Source organism: Zonotrichia leucophrys, chromosome 2 (genome assembly GCF_028769735.1).
Source record: "Zonotrichia leucophrys gambelii isolate GWCS_2022_RI chromosome 2, RI_Zleu_2.0, whole genome shotgun sequence".
Lineage (NCBI taxonomy): Eukaryota > Metazoa > Chordata > Aves > Passeriformes > Passerellidae > Zonotrichia > Zonotrichia leucophrys.
Window position 1 is genome coordinate 61,013,088 of NC_088171.1, and position 17,845 is coordinate 61,030,932.

The following is a 17,845-nucleotide window of genomic DNA, read 5'->3' on the forward strand; positions in this document are numbered from 1 at the left end:
TCCCTTCAGGCTGAGGAATACAGTTAAAGTGGCTCTTCTGCATTTTTGAAAGGTGATTTATTTATGTAAAAGGGTGAGGCCATGTCCTACAGTAACTCTGCTCTCCAAGGGGAGGAAAAGGCAAGTTGTTCATTTTTTCTGGGGAAGGAAGGCTTTGGAGAGAGCAAAATATCTTTAGTTTGCACTGCATGGGGCAGGGGCACCTGGCAAAGCACGGTGCTTCACACACGTGCCTGCCCACAGCGGTCCTGCTGCATGGGACACCCACCTCTGGGATGCCCGGGGAGATCCCCAAGTACCTGCCACAGCAATACAATTCCTCTTCCAGAAATTTAACTCCTCCAGCTCATTATTTCAGTGCTCATCATTGCAGACTAAGGCCACTTTTGGAACTGGGCTATATTTAATAAATACCTGTGGATACAAGGCCTGTATCTCAGACCGGGACCGGCAAATACTGGTTATAATTTTTTTGCTTCTGGATAAGAAAAATGAAGATATCTCCCTGTGTTAGAAGGACATCCAGAAAGATATGCAAAGAAAGATATGTAAAGATAACACCATTTTTGCTAAAATATCCAGGCTTTTATCAGCAGAAATAGTACTGACTGAAAGTGGCATCAGGCCTATTATGAGTGAAGGTTCTTGTTCTGTGTATTTTTCCAGGGATATCATTAACATATGTCTGATTTTATTATTGTTTGTTGTTATAAGTAGTACTCACAATGTCTTCCAAAAAGAGGATTAAAGAAAATGTATATTTTTGTCCTTTCTAATTTGACAATTGTCTCTTGGCAGTGCTTTGTGCATAGTCAGATTTAGTTTTCAGGACAAAGTCAGTTTCTTGATCTACTCATTTATGTACTGGTCTTTCAGAAAGCAACACATGAGGATTTTAAAATGTGATTGTAAACCCAGAGAAATTGTCAAGAGGACTCAGCAAGAGGTAAAACTTCCAAACTAATTTTGACTTTCTGTTTTAGATCAGACTCTTTTTCAACTTTGTCTATGGGCAGATCCTTGCCTCACCATCTTAATTTCCTATACAGCCCCTTTCAAAGATTATTGTACCTGTGCATGAATATTTGCATAACTTCAGCAACACATTTTCTCAAGGCATGGGACCCAATTTACTTCCACAGCAGACAGCTTCTCTCCCTGCCAGGTGATTCTGGTGGCTTTTTTTTGCATTGTCCCTTAGATAAGGTGAACTGTGAAAGTGTCAGTGAAATTAGGGCCATTTCCTTGTGCTCCAGGTTACAGATGTCCTCTTTCTAGGATGTGTTCTCAGGGAAGTGTTTAAGGCCCACATGGATTCAACCAACTATGCTACTCTTTGGGATAACAGGTTTCACACAGAAATGGAGTCACAATTGGAAATCACTTGAGGTCCTGTGCCAGAGGGTTAAATTTCTTCTCTGCAGGTTAGGAGCTCTGTTAGATGCGGTGTTCCACTCAAAATCAGGAATCCCAAACCATTGTGCCATAAGGTCCTTGTAATGAAGGTTCTTGTAATGAAATGATAATGCAGCCCTGAACAAGGGTCTTTCAGTTGCTGTCACTGAGGTGACACGGAGGAATTATCCTTGAAGAGTGCAAGGGAAGGGGCTAGATCTTTCTGACTGGAAAACAAGATGCACTTGTCCTGCTCAAGGATTCCAGGAGATGGAGAAGTTCATTGCCCTACTCTCTTTACCCCCTTCTCCTCACTTCTGGGAAGGACAACATCCTTCAGACCCCCAGTGTGCCATGCAGCTGACGAGCATTAGCAGACAGCAAGCCTCCTTCACCTCCAAAGTGGACAGCCCCTTTGAATACAGTGCTCCCTTAAGAGTTTCACTAAATCTGCACGTGAGCTCAATCTGCCCATGGAAGAATTTCCATTTGTGCAGATGGTATCATTTGGCAGATCACTGCGATGTTGGCAGCATCACAGGGGTCATATTTGTGCACAGATGGACTTTTCTTCATCTGTTTCTTTATTGTAATAGACCCAAATAGGTTTTCCCACAATAGTACATATGCGCAGTACAACTCTCCTTGTTCCCTGTCAGACAACTTATTTAGTGAGAGCACACAAAAATTTCTCTCTCTTTCTCTTTCTCTTTGTTCATGCATCAAGTCCTCTTTGTTTTGGGAATGCAGGGTGAGGATGGACTTAGGAGAGCTATTAGGGGTCTCTGCATTCCTGAGATTTAAAATCTAATGGCATCACCCAGATGATATTCAGAGCACTGCTGTGAGTTTAGGGTGTACTCATGCATAGATTTCTTTGAGTGGTAAATATTTTTTGCATAATGCATGTATTTGCCAGAGCTCTCTCATAAAGCAAGAGCCCTTAGAGCTGACATGTGAATGGACAATTGGAGAGATTGAAGAGGCTGGGGAATTGATAATTCAAACCTGGAGATTTTGAATCCAGAGCAATGATTTGACTCTAGTAGTAATAAACAAAAGCTGTTACCATTTGACAGCTGTTTAGAAAATTATGTTAAATGAACTCATTTTTTGGTGGTGAAGCTTTTCTTTTTGAAGCATTTATTGACACACTTGCAATCTCAGTGAGGCAGCAATGAACTGACAGTACAGTTTTCAGGAGCTGCCCTGCCAGTAGTGGTTTGTGGACAAAAGGACATTTTGGAAAATTTGCACTGCTTGTATTTTACTTACACAGTCATGTGCTTTGTTAATGGAAAACTTATTCCTGTGTGACTTATGGTTAATTAACGATGAACCTGCCATCTTGTGATGAAACTTAAGACATTTTCAGTCTACCTGTTGATAGCAACTTTGGCTTTTCCTTCTCTCTTGCTAGTCTAATCAATTTAGTTTTAAACTTCTTAGATATCACAGGTAGTGCAAATATTTTGGTGTTGGCACTGTTTGCTGTATACAGCCAAGAGAGAAGTTTTCACTGTGTGTAAATGAGATCAAATTAGCTAGGAAGCTTGGACAGTGAACTTTATATACCTAGACTCCTAAACACAGTACCTCACTAAGGTCATTTTTATGAATGTTAGACAACATATAGGATACCCTTTTTCTGAAGAAAAGTACTTTTTGCAAGAAAACTAGCTGCTTGTAATGGAAATATTATTGAAAAGGCAATTCCTTCTACAACTTCTTCAAAATGAAAAATACTTCTGCTTATTTACTGATTATTTTTAACCTTTTGACAGCCTAGTGAAAAAAGGCATGAACTGGGTACCAGATGAAGCATTTTGAATCAAATTAGGAAAAATGTGTGAGTGAAATTCCAGTAACAACTCTTAAATAACTTCTAGGCTATAATGGGGAACGGGAAGAATAAAATTGTGGACTGCAGCTAAATACAGGTTACTTGGGTAATATATAATAACTCAAAACTAAAAAAAAACCCCAAACTTCAATTTTATACCCATCTGGTAAGTCTTCATAATCAGTCCCTAATTATCTACTTGTTAATGCATTTCTGGTTACTCTGACACCTTAGAAATTTTTCTATGGATAGATTTCTTGCCCAAGGCTATGGAAAATTATACATGTTGCTATACATACTTGGATACAGCCGGTTTCTGCTTTGGAGTAATTTTCTTTTTCCATCACAGTTACTGAACATATCTGCACAAATAGCTGCACTGAATTTTACTTTTTCAATATGATTCTGGAGCTTAAAAAGCAGTTTAGGCCAGAATGTTCCTAGCAGAATTGCAGCTTTAGGAAGCAAAATAAACAAACAAACAAGAAAAAATGGATGCACCGTAGTGTAATTCTGTAGCATGTTATTATAAGATAACATATGTGAGAAGAGGTACAGATTAAAAGATAAAATGCTTGTGGTGCTGGAGGTTTTGGCTTTTTTTGAGAGCATTTAGTATTTTCTTCATGAATAAGGGACAAATCTTTCCTCTGGATTTTGAAAGGCATACAACATGGTGTTTCACTTGCTGGAAGGTTTGCCCTCTCCTTAGATCTATCTGATGCAATAAGGCAGGAATTTCAGTCATCACATTGCTGACTGCTTTCCCCAAATTAACATCTGAACTTCTTTTCCAGAGTGTGAGGAAAAGCTTGTGATGCCACATAGAAAAGGACTTTCACAAAGACACTTATTACAACCTGTAGTGGTACAGTTCCAAGTCAACAAGAGAGCTGACATCAAGGCCTCTCACAGACTTCCAATTTAATGAATATATTCGCAGGAGACAGATTCTAGAGAAGATTTTATTTTCTTCTTTCTTTTCCCAAATACCAAAATAACAGTAGTAGACATGAATAACTGTAAATCCTAAAACCCAAAAAACACTACAATGTGTGAAGTGTACTGGTATGGTAAAACATTTTTCTGCCCACCAAAAGAGGTGGTTGAGAAGAACTTAAGATCTGGACCTCCTTTTCTCTGAAGACGAGTTGCAGCCATGATGAAAATGAACTGTACAATAAGTAAGAACAAGCACAGGCTAATGATGTTCTCAGCACAAGAATTAGAGTGATCATCAAGGGACAGTTTGTAGGTCTGGCTTTATAAAGCCCAATCTCCAAAACACACCTGGCAACTAAGCACCACAAGGCTGCTTCCTCAGTCACCTGTATATACTGCAGTAAACAAATCTGGCAATTGAATATTGAAGTGACCCTCTTTGGTCAGCTGGGGCCAGTTGTCCTGGCTGTGTCCTCTCCCAATTTCTTGTGCACTCCCTGCCTACTCACTGGTGGGGCAGTGTAAGGAGCAGAAAAGGTCTTGTGAGACCACTGCACAAAACCAAGTTTACTACTGGAATAAGGCCCATGGAGCAGTGTCACAGCCAGTCTGTGACTGAGCAATTAATATAATTAATAAATAAATTCTTATTTATTAATTATAAATAAGAAACTCAGCCTGGTTCTGTGAACCACCTCCTGGGTTGGCACACAGGAACCTCAAAAAATCACATTCCATCCTAAGCTGCAGACATCTCCCTAGACAAAGAAATGGGAGGTGTTAAGAGTAGACCAATGAGCATTTTAGACTGGGATGTTTCAAAGCCCCTATATAAGGCTGGGTTCAAAGAATAAAGCTCTCTGTTGCCACATGGACTTTGGGTGTGTGTCCTGTCTTTTTCTGACCCGCCTCTCCAGGTTACAGAGGAGCTGATGGTAGCTGGTAGTTTGTCAAAGCATGTCTGGTCTGCATGACCTGATCAGGATTTATACTTGATGTGTGCCATGTGATGATAAGAAGGGCTGGAGCAAAAGACATTGACTGCCAGGCTAGAGACAGAGCACTCATGATACAGAGAGAGAGCACCTGGATAGCACATGGAAGTTTTAGGGCATATGCAAGTCCACTCTTGGAAATCATTGCTGGTGAGGACGTTTCCATGGTCCCTGTTGAGCTGAGCAAAACCCTGCTGCAGTATGAAAACGTGACCACTGAGGTTTGTCATCAGCAGTAGTTGTGTAGCTCCTTCACCATCTCGCTCTCCCCACAAAACAATAAAGGGACTCTGTGTAACCTGAGAGCAGCATTGCTTGTGGGCATACATAATATGTGTTCATAAGAACCAGACACTCCACTTTTTGTCCCCAAAAAGTGCTTATATTGCCTGTATTGTCAGTGTTGCACCAGGTGGGGGATGGATGGACTCTGAAAGACAGTGGGAGAGACACCTCCTGCTTTACAGTGGCAGTAGGAGAGAGGAAAGCCAGTCTGAACACACAAAAAAAGCACTTTTTGATTGCTACAGTCTGTGTGAAAACAAAGGTTATCATGTGCTTAAATTTTGCCAATATAAGTTACTTTGTGAAAGGCTCCAAAATGAAATACAGGCCTGAATACAAACTGGCTTTATACACAGTAAGGTAGAGCCAAGTCAAAGTAAATGAGAAGTGATCCTGTGGATTTTATACTATAAAGGTCTGACACTTTCCGATAGACACCTAAGACAAGGATTTTAGTCAGCTATGGATATTTATGTTTTAGAGAGGGGGAAGAGAAGGAAAAAAATGGAGGATAAATGTAAGTAGCATTATAATGATGAGATTTGTTAGAATTTCCATTATCAGAGTCTGTTTACAAGTTGTAAATATTCCCTCTGGGCTAAGACTTAAAATTCAAGGTCACACACAGGAAATTATATTTATCTTTACTAAATTAAAACATTGGTTCAGCAGCTTTAAAAAAAAAAACTGTTTCACAAGAAAATCCTCCAAAGTGCAAGAAGTTCAGACACTTCTGACTTTTTTTTGTCAATCTACATTTTATTTCTGCCTGATAAACATGACAAATGCTGGATATGGCTTGACATGTTACTCTCACATTGGTAGTAGAGATATATTGAAAAGTAATCTACTGAAAGTCTTTCACCTATGAATGCACATTTTCTTGATGACATTTTCTGTTATTTTTCTTGTCAAGCTCCATAATGTTCAGTGCTTCTTCTTTATATTTATAAGAGGATTTTGTTACAAATAAATCTTACCACTATTAAAACAAAGTAATTATTTGGTTCATATTACTGTTACCTTTCCTACAGAATAATAAATATATCTTTAAAATTCTCTATTTTTCAAGGTAGTGTAGAATTTAAAATGCACTTAAGGATTCCTCATTTGTGTGCAAATAGTTAGGATGAAAAGAATGTGAGTATATGCAAAATGGTATGCAATTTTCAATCACATATATATTTTTTAGTATAAATACCTTCCAATATTTTTGACTTCTGATAGCATGTTCCAATTATTTTTGTGATTTAGAATATAATTTCTGACTTAGATTAGCAAGAAATAGAGAATCTTAAAGTGTCCGGTATTTTTTTCCCCTCTAATTCCTAGTTGAGCATGAAATAATTCATCTGTATGGGGCCAGTCAAATTGTCTGTGAATAATTTTCTGTTAAACAGAATTCTGGCAAAGAGTTCTTCATTTCCCAGAGTATTTTAACTGGTGTTTACTGGAACTGATTGAATACTGTCCATTTACTATATTGACACATTTTGATGCTGTGACTGAATGCATTATTCAATTAATCATCTCTGTAATATTAGACCAGGAAGAGTTTTTGCTCTGAGTAATAGACCTGATGTGAATTCACTTATGTAGGAGCTGTATGTAGTTTGATAAACCCTTTTCTTTGACTTCTTTTGTTCAGATTAATAAAAAATAAGTTGTTCAAAACAGATTGTTTGATTTGTGATTTTAGTCCCCTAACACTGTACATTTAAGAAAAATACCCTCTTTTCTTATAAATCTCTAAGCACTTGTTCTGTGTAAATACTAGAGATTTCTTCTTTGAAATGGGGGGCAGAGAAATCAGTGCCTGACTCAGTCCTTCCTCTTCATTGGAAATATTCCCTGATAGAAGGAGATAAATTAGGCCATGAATCAGAGGGTCATCAGGATCCCGGACACAGCTTAGCACGCTGGCAATTAACAACGATGCAATGAAATCACTTTAGAAGGCAAAGACCAGACTTAAGGCAGGAGGCTGTGATGGGTGTAAAAACTATGTGTGGTCCAAATGCTATGTCACCCAAGTCTGCTTGGGGACTGGGACATTTTTCACCAGCTGCTCCAGAAGTGGCATTAGTACAAGAACAAAAAAAACCCAAACAATCAATCAATCAACCAACCAACAACAACAACAACAACCCCAAAAACTAAAAATACAAAACCTAAGCAAAAAAAACCCAAAAAACCAAAAAGCTAAGAGTAAAGGGGAATTTGAAGAATATGGGAAATTATTTTATGATATTTCATGTGGTGGATGATTCTGCTCTCCATCTTTAATGTGAAATTGAAGGAAGTTGCTAAAGGACATGCTAAAATTAGATGCCACATAGCCAAGTACTGGATTTGAATGAGGCCCTTCAACTCCTGAAGGGAGTTCAGAGGTGCCACCTTCCCACTGGTTCAGTGATAACCATTCTCTTCAAGATCTCTCTAGGCCATGGAACTTTGGTGTCTCCTACTTTGGTGTCTCAGCAGTTGGCTGATTTCTGTCAAGATATTATTCCCTCAGCTCTAGGTGTAGATGAAAAACATTAAAATGCCCCTAAAGTTTCAAGTGTTGTAGTTTAAACAGTATACTTTTTTTGGCTATAAATTATTTTAATTTAGTACCTGTTTCCTTTTCCTCATAGATGCTGACCTATCTGAGTTATCATTAAAGTCTCATCTGGCTTTCATACAGCTTTCCCAACAATATCTTGTTTAAAATTAACTCAAATTTCTGTTGCAAACCATGCAGTATTTTTATATATTCATACACTTTCCAGGAAGTGGAGAGGACAGTCATGCAATTTATAAGCCTTAGTTGTGAGGTTGTTTTTGTGTTTATGTTCTAATAGATACTGAGCAGGAAAGGTTCTTTTAAAGACAGCTTTGTTCCCTCAGGTTAAGATTCTACTCTGAAGTACTATTCAGAGAAGACTATTTCTCTGTAGTGCCTACAGAGGCTACCCAGTTAACACTGGCATGAAGGTAGATCCTTGTGTTTAGGAGAAACTCTCCTCCCTTTGTGAGGGTTGTAAGAATACACCACAGTGCAAAGGCAAGGGCCCAGCACAGAGCAGTGGGCACTGGTCTTAGTGCAAACTAAGCTGAAATTTCTTAAATATGAAAGCCATGGTTCAAAGAGGGCAATTATTCAAATATTACAAGAATTTTTAATGGGAAGACAAGGAAAAGTTCATATGCCTTCTTTTTCTTTATAACAGAATTCTGTTCTTTATAACAGAATTCTAGAGAATTCACCTTGAAATTTATGCTATGAGTGCTGTTAGCCTGCAATACATACTTCAAAAGAAAGTACTATGGAGAAGTGAAGATATATGCAAATGTACTATTAAAGAGTAGGGAAAAATTGTTTCAGAATTACATGATGAAAACAGCGTGATGGAACAAAGGTCAGCTTAAGTTACATCAGACCTTCAGGTTCTTGTTTCAATTCAAAATCAATTTCAAACAAAGCCAAATGAAATCATGCTGAGAGAAAGGCCACAGTAATATTTCAACACCCCACTGTACTGAAACACCATAAAGTATTATCTGATCTTCCATATCACAGAAAATATTCAGTTAGTGTGTTTGGGTATTTTAGTACTATTCAATATTTAAAATTGGTAGACTATAATAAGGAAAATCAGCCCCTTTTAATTAAAAATGGTTAATGCTATTTCAACGTATCATGTTTTCAATGCAGTTCTTTGCAAAAGTAATTAAAATCTCCAGGCATCTTTTAGTGTACCATGGATTTGAGTGGGCTTTTTTTCATTACTCTTCCTCCCTTCTTAAAAGTGAAAGAATTCAGTTGTTTTTTTCTCTCTCCTTTTTCTGTAACAGACCCATCTTTGGCTGTTTGTGTGGATGCCATACTAAGACCTCTCAATATAGACCTACAGGGTAAGGAAATGCAATGAATTCTTCAGTAACAAACTTCTGAAAGGATAATAGGGGAATTCAAGGTGAAATGAAATACTACAGAAAAAATCCACTTCAAAGCTCCCATTGAATTCCTCTAAGGCCAAGATTTCATAGCTCTGCCAGGTTATGTCCTTGGCCTGATCAATGCTGAAATGAAGCTTAGTTTGCAAAGCTCTTTTATTGTTCAAACGAAATCTGGAACTTTTGATATATTTAATAAGAAATGCAAGACTGAGTAAAATAAAGTTCAGGAAAAAAACCCACCAAATTATGGAATTCTTTCCAGCAGCCAAAACTGCATTGTGTGGGGGCTTTTAAAAAATTATTATACACACAGAGGCAAATTGGCCCAGGGAATATAGGACAAACCTGCTAATGATGAATATCGTAGCCCAGACTCAAATTCTGCTGTAGGTTAACAATTATTGTACCCAATGACTGGCATGGTGATTCTTCTGTGCAGAAGGCAGCAGTTTTTGGCCAAGTATTATTAGGGAATGCCAAAGCAAAGCAAAACCAGTGTGGCTGCAGCAGCCCACCTAGGCCACCTGGTCCTAGTGGTTTTATTGGAATAGTCTCACTCACATCTTCCTTGGAAAGAGAAGGCCAGTGTGGGTCAGAGAAGCATTTTCTCTTCCTTCCAGCATCTTAATTAAGGACTCATTCACTTCCACAGATAATTCTCAGATAAACAAGTTGTCTTCAGTAATTCATAAAACAATGTTTCTGGGAGAAACAGAAACTCTGTTTCAAAGACAATAACAGATCTTTCCATCCGGCAGACAGATATCAGTTATTCTGATATCTGTCGAGGTTCTATAGATACAGTAATACAGGGGACTCAGCCTCTACATGATTATAAGTGTGGTAGGAGAAACTGTCTAAGGACAATTACTTAGATCAAGCAAACTTGAGGAAATAAATTTTATAAGTAGTAAAACCTGGAAAGATTTGAGCTAGTCTTTTGCTTTCCTGCTTCCCCCTTGTTATTAATAAACCCACATGTTAGAAGAGAGAGTTTAGGCTTTGCTACAACAAGAACTATGTTTATGAGCAGTCCAGTGAGGACACTTGTTTATGACCTTAAAAGCAGCTTTGGGGGATGAATCACCAGTTAGTCAGCTTATGTACACAGTTACAGTTCCAGAAAGTTACAGAGCAGTAATTGCAGTTGAGAACATGGACCACTGACTTATGAAAGGTTTTACATGGAAAAAGTAGGTAATCAATGAATGAGAAAATAGTAATATAGAAAATATAGAATAAATAAATGTTAAAAAAAAAGTAAAAAACATCCTGGAATAAATATAGCAAACAGAAGTAATTTTGTGCTTCTATAATGGGATTCTCTGCCATTGTCTTTTTTTTCCTCATAAGCTTTTTCCAGATGGGTTTGTAACATTTGTACGCCTCATTTGGTTCACAGACATCTGAACTCTAGGCCCTCCCTTGCTGTACTGACACTGACTGTGAAACTCTGGGACAGCAAACACACAAGCCTGGCAGAAAATGTGTTGGTGTGTGGAGTTGTGTATGTGGTTCTGGAAGCACCAGGTGAGGAAAGTTCAACTCTTCCCAGCTGAGCCAAATTAAGAGGGCAGGGCAGCATATGAAAGCAATGAAGGAAGAGGAAGCTGGGGAACCTGCTGGGAGGGCTGAGGGAATGACAGAGGTGTTTTGCCTCCTGGCTGAGGCTGGGGAAAGGAGCTGAGGGATTCACCAGCTGACTTCTTTGAACAGGGAGGGGAATTTGGATAAAGTACCAGAAGCTGAAGCCAGAGAGATAAAAGACTGTCTTAACTTCTCAACTCTCTAAATGAGGTCTAGTGAGCAAAGGACAAGTGGAAATGCAGGCAAAGCTGATTTTTAGGTGGGGGTGGGCTGTGCTGAGAGAATATGGAGCTGATGGTGGAAAGTGCTTTTGCTCAGGGGTCTGCATGACTGTGTGGTCATGGTGCCCTAGGCAAGAGTCCTGGATCTGGGAGAGTGATGGGGATGCTGGGCTCTTGAGCTGGGCCCAGCTTGCTTTCTATGAGGGCATGTGTAAAATGTGTGTTTTGTAGCTTTTCCTGAGAAAAGTTTTTATTATATAGTTGAATGTTGTGCCTGGGTGGTCCTTCCCAGTTCTCTCACCCATTTGGGATTCTGAAGGGTTATACATGTGTTTTGTCTTTATATATACATATATATATATATATATATATATAGCATATATACACACACACACGTATGTGTGCTGTGATACTCAGGAAAGAAAAGAAATTCTCAGTGGGGTGTTAATAGACATGAGACATCTCAGAGAAGATAGGTAGATCTGCAAATGACAGCTAGCTCACAGGAAAGCTAATAGTTTTGGGGGAAACCTTAGCAAACTAAGAATGGGCAGTTTCAGAAAACTGAACCAACTTTATTTTGAAGTTGTTCTTGTGGTTTCATCAGTCAATGAAGCATATTCTCCCAGGAAACATCCAGGTTTGCTATGTTCTCAATTACCTCATTATTAATCCTTAACTGACATCAAAATCCATCCTCTGTGTTCCCTATAGTCATCTTCTGCTTGGCTATGCACCAGTCCAGAGCAAAATTGAGTCCCTGCCCCAAAAGAATTAAACCCAACAATAAATATGTTTACTTCTGCATGTCCCTCTGTTAAATGTGAAGAAATGAGTGCATGCAGTACCTTAGGCAGCTGCTGGAGGCCTGCCAAAGCCTTTTTGGTAAGTTTTACAGTGAAATAGGAATCTATATAGGTCTTGAAAGCATAAATGTCAGCTGTTCCCCCACCCCCGACTATTAAAAAATATTTAAAACACTGTTCTAGCACAAGAACTATAAGAAACAAATATAGGGGAAAGACCACTAGCATGTTCTGCTTATCTTAAAGAAGATACATTTTTCAGTAGACACTTTATCTTGCTAGTATTATCCCAATGGCCTCTGCCTGTTGTTGTTTGTATTTATTCTAATGCATGCCTCTAGGTAATGCCAGCAGCACTCTGCATGTGCAGAATATATGTTTGGAGAATCAGAGCCTGACATCAGCAGGAGAAAGACTCCTTTGCAGGGAAATGAGGAAGGTGAAAGATCAAATTTTACATCAGATTTTATAATGTATTTTAAAACCTTGCCTAAGGAAATAGTGTTTGTTGAAGTCTGTGATGACTTTTCTTTTGCAGTAGAGGTGAGATGGTTGAAGGAGAGAACCCCTTCTGCCCTTAGCAGAAGTTTCCAAAGGGTACTTGAGACTCTTCTCTGGCAAAGGGGAAGAATGATGAACATTTGAATTTGATATTGACCTGACCAAAGCTACAGGAACTAGAAGGGAGGTAGGTCCGGTCCAGCATGTGAGCACAGATTTTGGCCTTCACCCCTGCTGAGTGCAGGGCATGAAGAAGACTCAGTTCGTCAGCTGACTGTGGGCAGAGGAAGTTAGCAAGGACTTCTTCCCTCAGTAGCTAATTATGTGGGATTGCAACCCCCATGGCATAACAGATGTTACAAAGAATCTCTGGATCTCTCCTGTCCTTGTTCTGCTTTGTTGCATGTGCTTGGGTGCATGTTGCATCAGTGCTTGGGTGTTTGTAAGTAGCATTGCTGAGAGCTGTAGTAGTGTTTGAGCAAACAGCTTGTGAAAGGTGACAGTCTGAAGGTTTTCTTGCTTGTTTTCCTATGGTCTGACATCTCCTTGGGCTGATGTCTCCCCACACTGCACGCCTGAATCACCTCATATTTCTGAAGCACTTTTGCTCACCTTCTTGAAGCACCTTCTTGCTGTGGTTTTGTCCACGCTGCATGATTTGGAAATGCTTGATTTAATAGAAGTCACATAGCACAAATAAATAACACATGAAAGTATGTGTGTTACTGTGCATCAAGCTATTTAATATTCTTCAGCCTGCTGCTGAGAGGCAAGCCAGTCAGAATATATCAAAACCAAACAGAGCAATGGCAAGATTAAACAGCAGTGGATTTGCACATGTGATAAACCTGCTACACTGAGTTTAATCCATGTGTAATTGGGAACAGATAAGGCTGGAATTGAATGACTGCACAGGATCTGCCTCAGATGGAAGAGGGAGGGGGGTCAGAAGGCACTGCAGCCTCTGGTTTGTCATGCAGATGCCAGAATAAGGGATGGGTTTATGTTGTTTAATTGTGAAGGACATCAGAAACGTAGTATGATGTTGATGAGCTACAAGTACAGTAAAGGGCTTGGCTATTGGACTACTTCAAGTATAAACAGGTTGTTTTCCTCCCTGGGCTATGGGAGAGACCGTTCTAACTGGGCTTAGTGTCAAGAAATGTTGCTGATTGTTTTTAGATGAACTTTATTTGCCCAGTCTGAATTTAATGCAGTAAAGTCAAACAGCAAGAATAAAATAGCTGCTACTCTATTGTTCTGCCTTTCTGCCATTATCTCTGTTTTTCAATTTAGAAAAGAAAGACTTGTGAACAATCCAAACTACTCCTTTCTCACTTCAAAAATCAGGGTACCTTGGCCGGTCTGTGTCTGTGTGGGCTTTTGCTCTGTTCCCTGATAACTGTTTCCAAATGAATGTAATGTTTGCCTCCCTTTCAGCTTTCTTCACAAACCTGTTGGTGTTGGTATAACTTTTCATGTGCTTTGAAATACATGAGGCGATGCATATACAACATTAACAATATTTTTTTCATTCTATGGGATGCGTTTTTATGTCATTCCTCCTTCCTTGTTCCTCCATAGCCCTAAGTGTCTGATACCTTTTCTGTCTTTCTGCCCTCTCTTCTATGATTTCCTACACAGTTACCACCAGCCCACAGCAGCTCAAGAGAGGCGTTAAATGAATGCACAACCAATCTTTTCCACTTATACTTGATAGACCCTGTAGGCTTGTGAGGCTGTTCTTACACAGCAATGGAAAGATTCAACAGATCCTTTAATATGTTTAGCTGAAATCTAGCTGAACAGCCCATCCTAATTTTCATCCACTACAGAAGCTATAGGATCAAAGGACCAACATTTATCACACAGGACTCTGTTTTCCTCTGTTGTTGTTTCTTTTGATTCAATTAGTATGGCCCACTTTTTTTGAGCTTCAGATTTTGCTGTGATCTAACATGTGACTCTGCAGTTGGGACACTTGCTCCAACTTTGTTAGCAGAAACAAAGGAAAACAGCAAAAGTGCAGTAATTCATTAATTGGTAAATCTGGAGTCACTTGCTTTCCATCTCCTGGACATAGCAGGTATGCCTGGACTGGCACAGAGGAATCTGCTGTTGCCTTGGTCTACTGCAGAAGTAGAGGATTTTGAGTAGTTTGGTTATACATGTGCTTTTCTATGTCTTTTTTTTTGTTGTTGTTTTCCCTCTGGAGAATAATTTCTAGGTTGAGCTGTCTGAATCCCAAAATGGTGTTTTTAACAGGCCCTACTCAGCTACTGCTCTCTTGTGTAGGTTGTAGGTTGACTTAATTCATTTTGATTACAGAGGCATGCCTGAAGCATGGAGCTGTGCCTCTCTGAATGCAAGGATAACCTCAGTCCAGACCAGGACTAAGTGGTTCAGTGCCACCATGATATTTTCCGAAAAATCCTCTTTGCCCAGGATTTTCTCCTGGGAAGCTGAGAAGCCTCAGAGAGGAATGAAAACAATAATTATCTGATTTCTGTTCCTGTGTTTGCTGCTTTGGAATGTGACTTGGACATGGTTTACCAACAGGTGAATGTTTGATTTGTTCCATGTGAATTGTTTTTTCTTAATGGCCAATCATGGCCAGCTGTGTTGGAGTCTCTGACTCAGTCACAGGTTTTTATTATTAATTCTTGTTAAGCCTTCTGATGTATCCTTTATCTTTCTTTGGTATAGTTTAGTATACCATTCTTTTAATACAATATCATATCATAAAATACTAAATCGGCCTTCTGAGAACATGGAGTCAAATTCTCATCTCTCACCTCATCCTGGGGACCCTCACAAACACCACAGTTCAGTGCCCTCACAGCGAGACTCATTAAGGGTGAGAAGGCAAAGTGATTTCTCTGCTTGTATCTTCTTGGATGTGTTTGTCAATCAAGTAGGTCTTCCTCAAGGTTACCCAACATGCCAAGAGAGAACCAAGTGGCTTGGAAATGTACTTGGGACCACTACTTCCTCTCAAACTGTAGTTTTTAGCAGTGCAGCTTCAGGCCCTTGTTCATTTCTGTAGTGGCAAAGCTGATGGGAATGTTTCAGGATGGTGAGTGTGGATCTCTTGGCTGACCCTCAGTTTGGACAGCTGGGTTGCAAGGACCAGACAAAAAGTTTGAAGTTGCAAAATTTTTGGCCTGAAAGTATCGAGTAAGGTTTTTAAAAGCTACTCTCTTGTCTTATGGTCTGTGTGTTTGCTGAAGGTTTGAGTATGAGAATTGTTCAGTCATTTTGCAAATGGGTCATGCTTAGTAACAATTACAATAAAATGTAATCCAAAGCCCCTGAATATGGCAGTTTATGCCTCTTGCTTTATTATTTTTATTATTTCACAGTCATATAATTTGTGCATTTTCATTTGAGTGATGATGTCTACATGCTTTTGCCAGAGGACTCAAGTGAGAAGCTTAATAAATGAATATGGGATTTACATGACTAAATTTGTTTCTTACCTCAGAGCTGCTAGCTGCTCCCTCCCCCCTCCTCCCCCTACCCATTTAGTTTGAATTTCTTCCTCATTTACATGTTATTCATGCATGCAACTGTTATTGAGTGTCCATGTTACAGCATGATGATGATTTGGCTGTTGGTAATTATGTGGGTATTGTGGGTAAACAGGATAACAAGGTAACTAAAAATTAAAAGGATGGTTTTGAGAAAAGAACAGTTTAGAAGAAAGTGATTATAAATGCACCATCCCTGGGGCTTGGGGTGAAACAAAACAAAGTCAGCTTTTCATCTGAGGCTGTGTCTCTAACACTTGTGCTGGGAAGTACATAGTGTAACCTAAGCATTTCTTGTCTCTGTCTCTGCCAGGATTGGTGAAGGGCAATGTTGTCCCAAGGCTCCTTTGACTGGTGCTGTGACCATGAGATCTACTCAGGCAGTATGGGTCATTACTCAGTATTAAATTCTATGTTCATATTTCTGCTCTAGACACTACTACTCAATCAAGAGTGTTTGTTGAATGGTGAATACAGTAACAGTGTAATAGAAAGGGCTGGTTCAAGTCAGAGAAAATAATTTTGAAAGCTGGTTTTCGTTTATAGTGGATTTTTTTTTTCACTCTAATACACCTGTTCTGGTCTAATTCTTTCCATTTTATAAGACCACACAACACTAGCCCTGAAGTGGCTATATTGCATTTGGCTATATATCAATATAACATCTTTAACTGTGTAAGCAGCTATTATTTTCTGACAGAACACTCTGTTTGACCAATAGACCCTGGTAAAGCTGGGTTGCCTGACCAGATAGACTGATGGACTGACACAGCTTAGCAGTTCTTATTTAATTACTTGGGCTTTTTCTTCTAGGTTTGTGGTGTTTTTTCCCCTCTTACTTCAATTGCAATACTGTAAACAGCACTTAGGATATTCCTGATTGCATTGGTTTGGGCTGGCCTGATTTTTGGTAGCAGGGAGGCCACAAAAATTGCTCCTGTGAAAAGCTGTTGGAAGCTTCCCACCATGTCCAGCAGAGACAATTCCCGATGGCTCTCAAGATGGGCAGGCTGCTGGCTGAAAAAGGGCTACTGATAAAGGCTGGTAATTCCTCTGTGATAACATATTTAAGAAGAAAATAAAAATCAAGTCATGGGCTTTGCTTATAGTCAGAGAAGAGGAGGAGGTGAGAACATGTGAGACACCAAGGTCAGCGAAGAAGGAGGGCAGGAGGTGCTCTAGGTGCTGGAGCTGAGATTCCTCTGCAGGCTGTGGTGAGACCATGGTGAAGCAGCTGTGCCCCTGCAGCCCATGGGGATCCAAAGGGGATACAGAGATCCACCCACAGCCCCTGGGAGAGGTGCCCATGCTAGAGATGTGGATGTCTGGAAGAGGCTGTGATCCAGTGGGAGACCCAGTGGAGAGCGGGAGTCCTGCTTCCAGGCTGGAGTAGCCTGTCCTTGGAGGACTGCATCCCATGGAAATAGGCCCATGTCACAGCTGTTCTGGGAGGGCTGTCTGCCTGTGGGGGGAGTTCACGTTGCAGCAGGTATGGTTGGGCTGCTGCTCCTGAGAGTGGACCTGTGTGAGGGACCCCACAGTCTCACAGGGGAAGGACTCCTTTTCTGGGGTAGTGGAAGAAAACCTCAGTGATGAACTGACCAAAATCCCCATGCCCTGTCGCCTTGCACTGTCAGTGGGAAGACGGGAGGGCCTGGGGGGAAACAGTGATTTACAGGCTCATTTTAACTCTCATTATACTCCTCTGATCCTGTTAGTAATAAACTCACTTTGTATCTAAAGTTGAGCTGGTTTTGCCCTTGAAATATTTCTCCTCCATCTCACTCATGAAGCC

At 39.8% G+C, this 17,845-nt stretch overlaps 1 long non-coding RNA gene across 1 annotated transcript; it reads left to right on the plus strand.

Annotated features, from left to right (window-relative positions):
* Positions 1-11,058: 11,058 nt before the first annotated feature.
* Positions 11,059-13,092, plus strand: LOC135443174 (uncharacterized). Its single transcript, XR_010438858.1, has 4 exons — positions 11,059-11,251; positions 11,821-11,853; positions 12,361-12,458; positions 12,558-13,092. It is a non-coding gene; the product is annotated as an uncharacterized LOC135443174 (long non-coding RNA).
* The last annotated feature ends 4,753 nt before the right edge of the window (positions 13,093-17,845 follow it).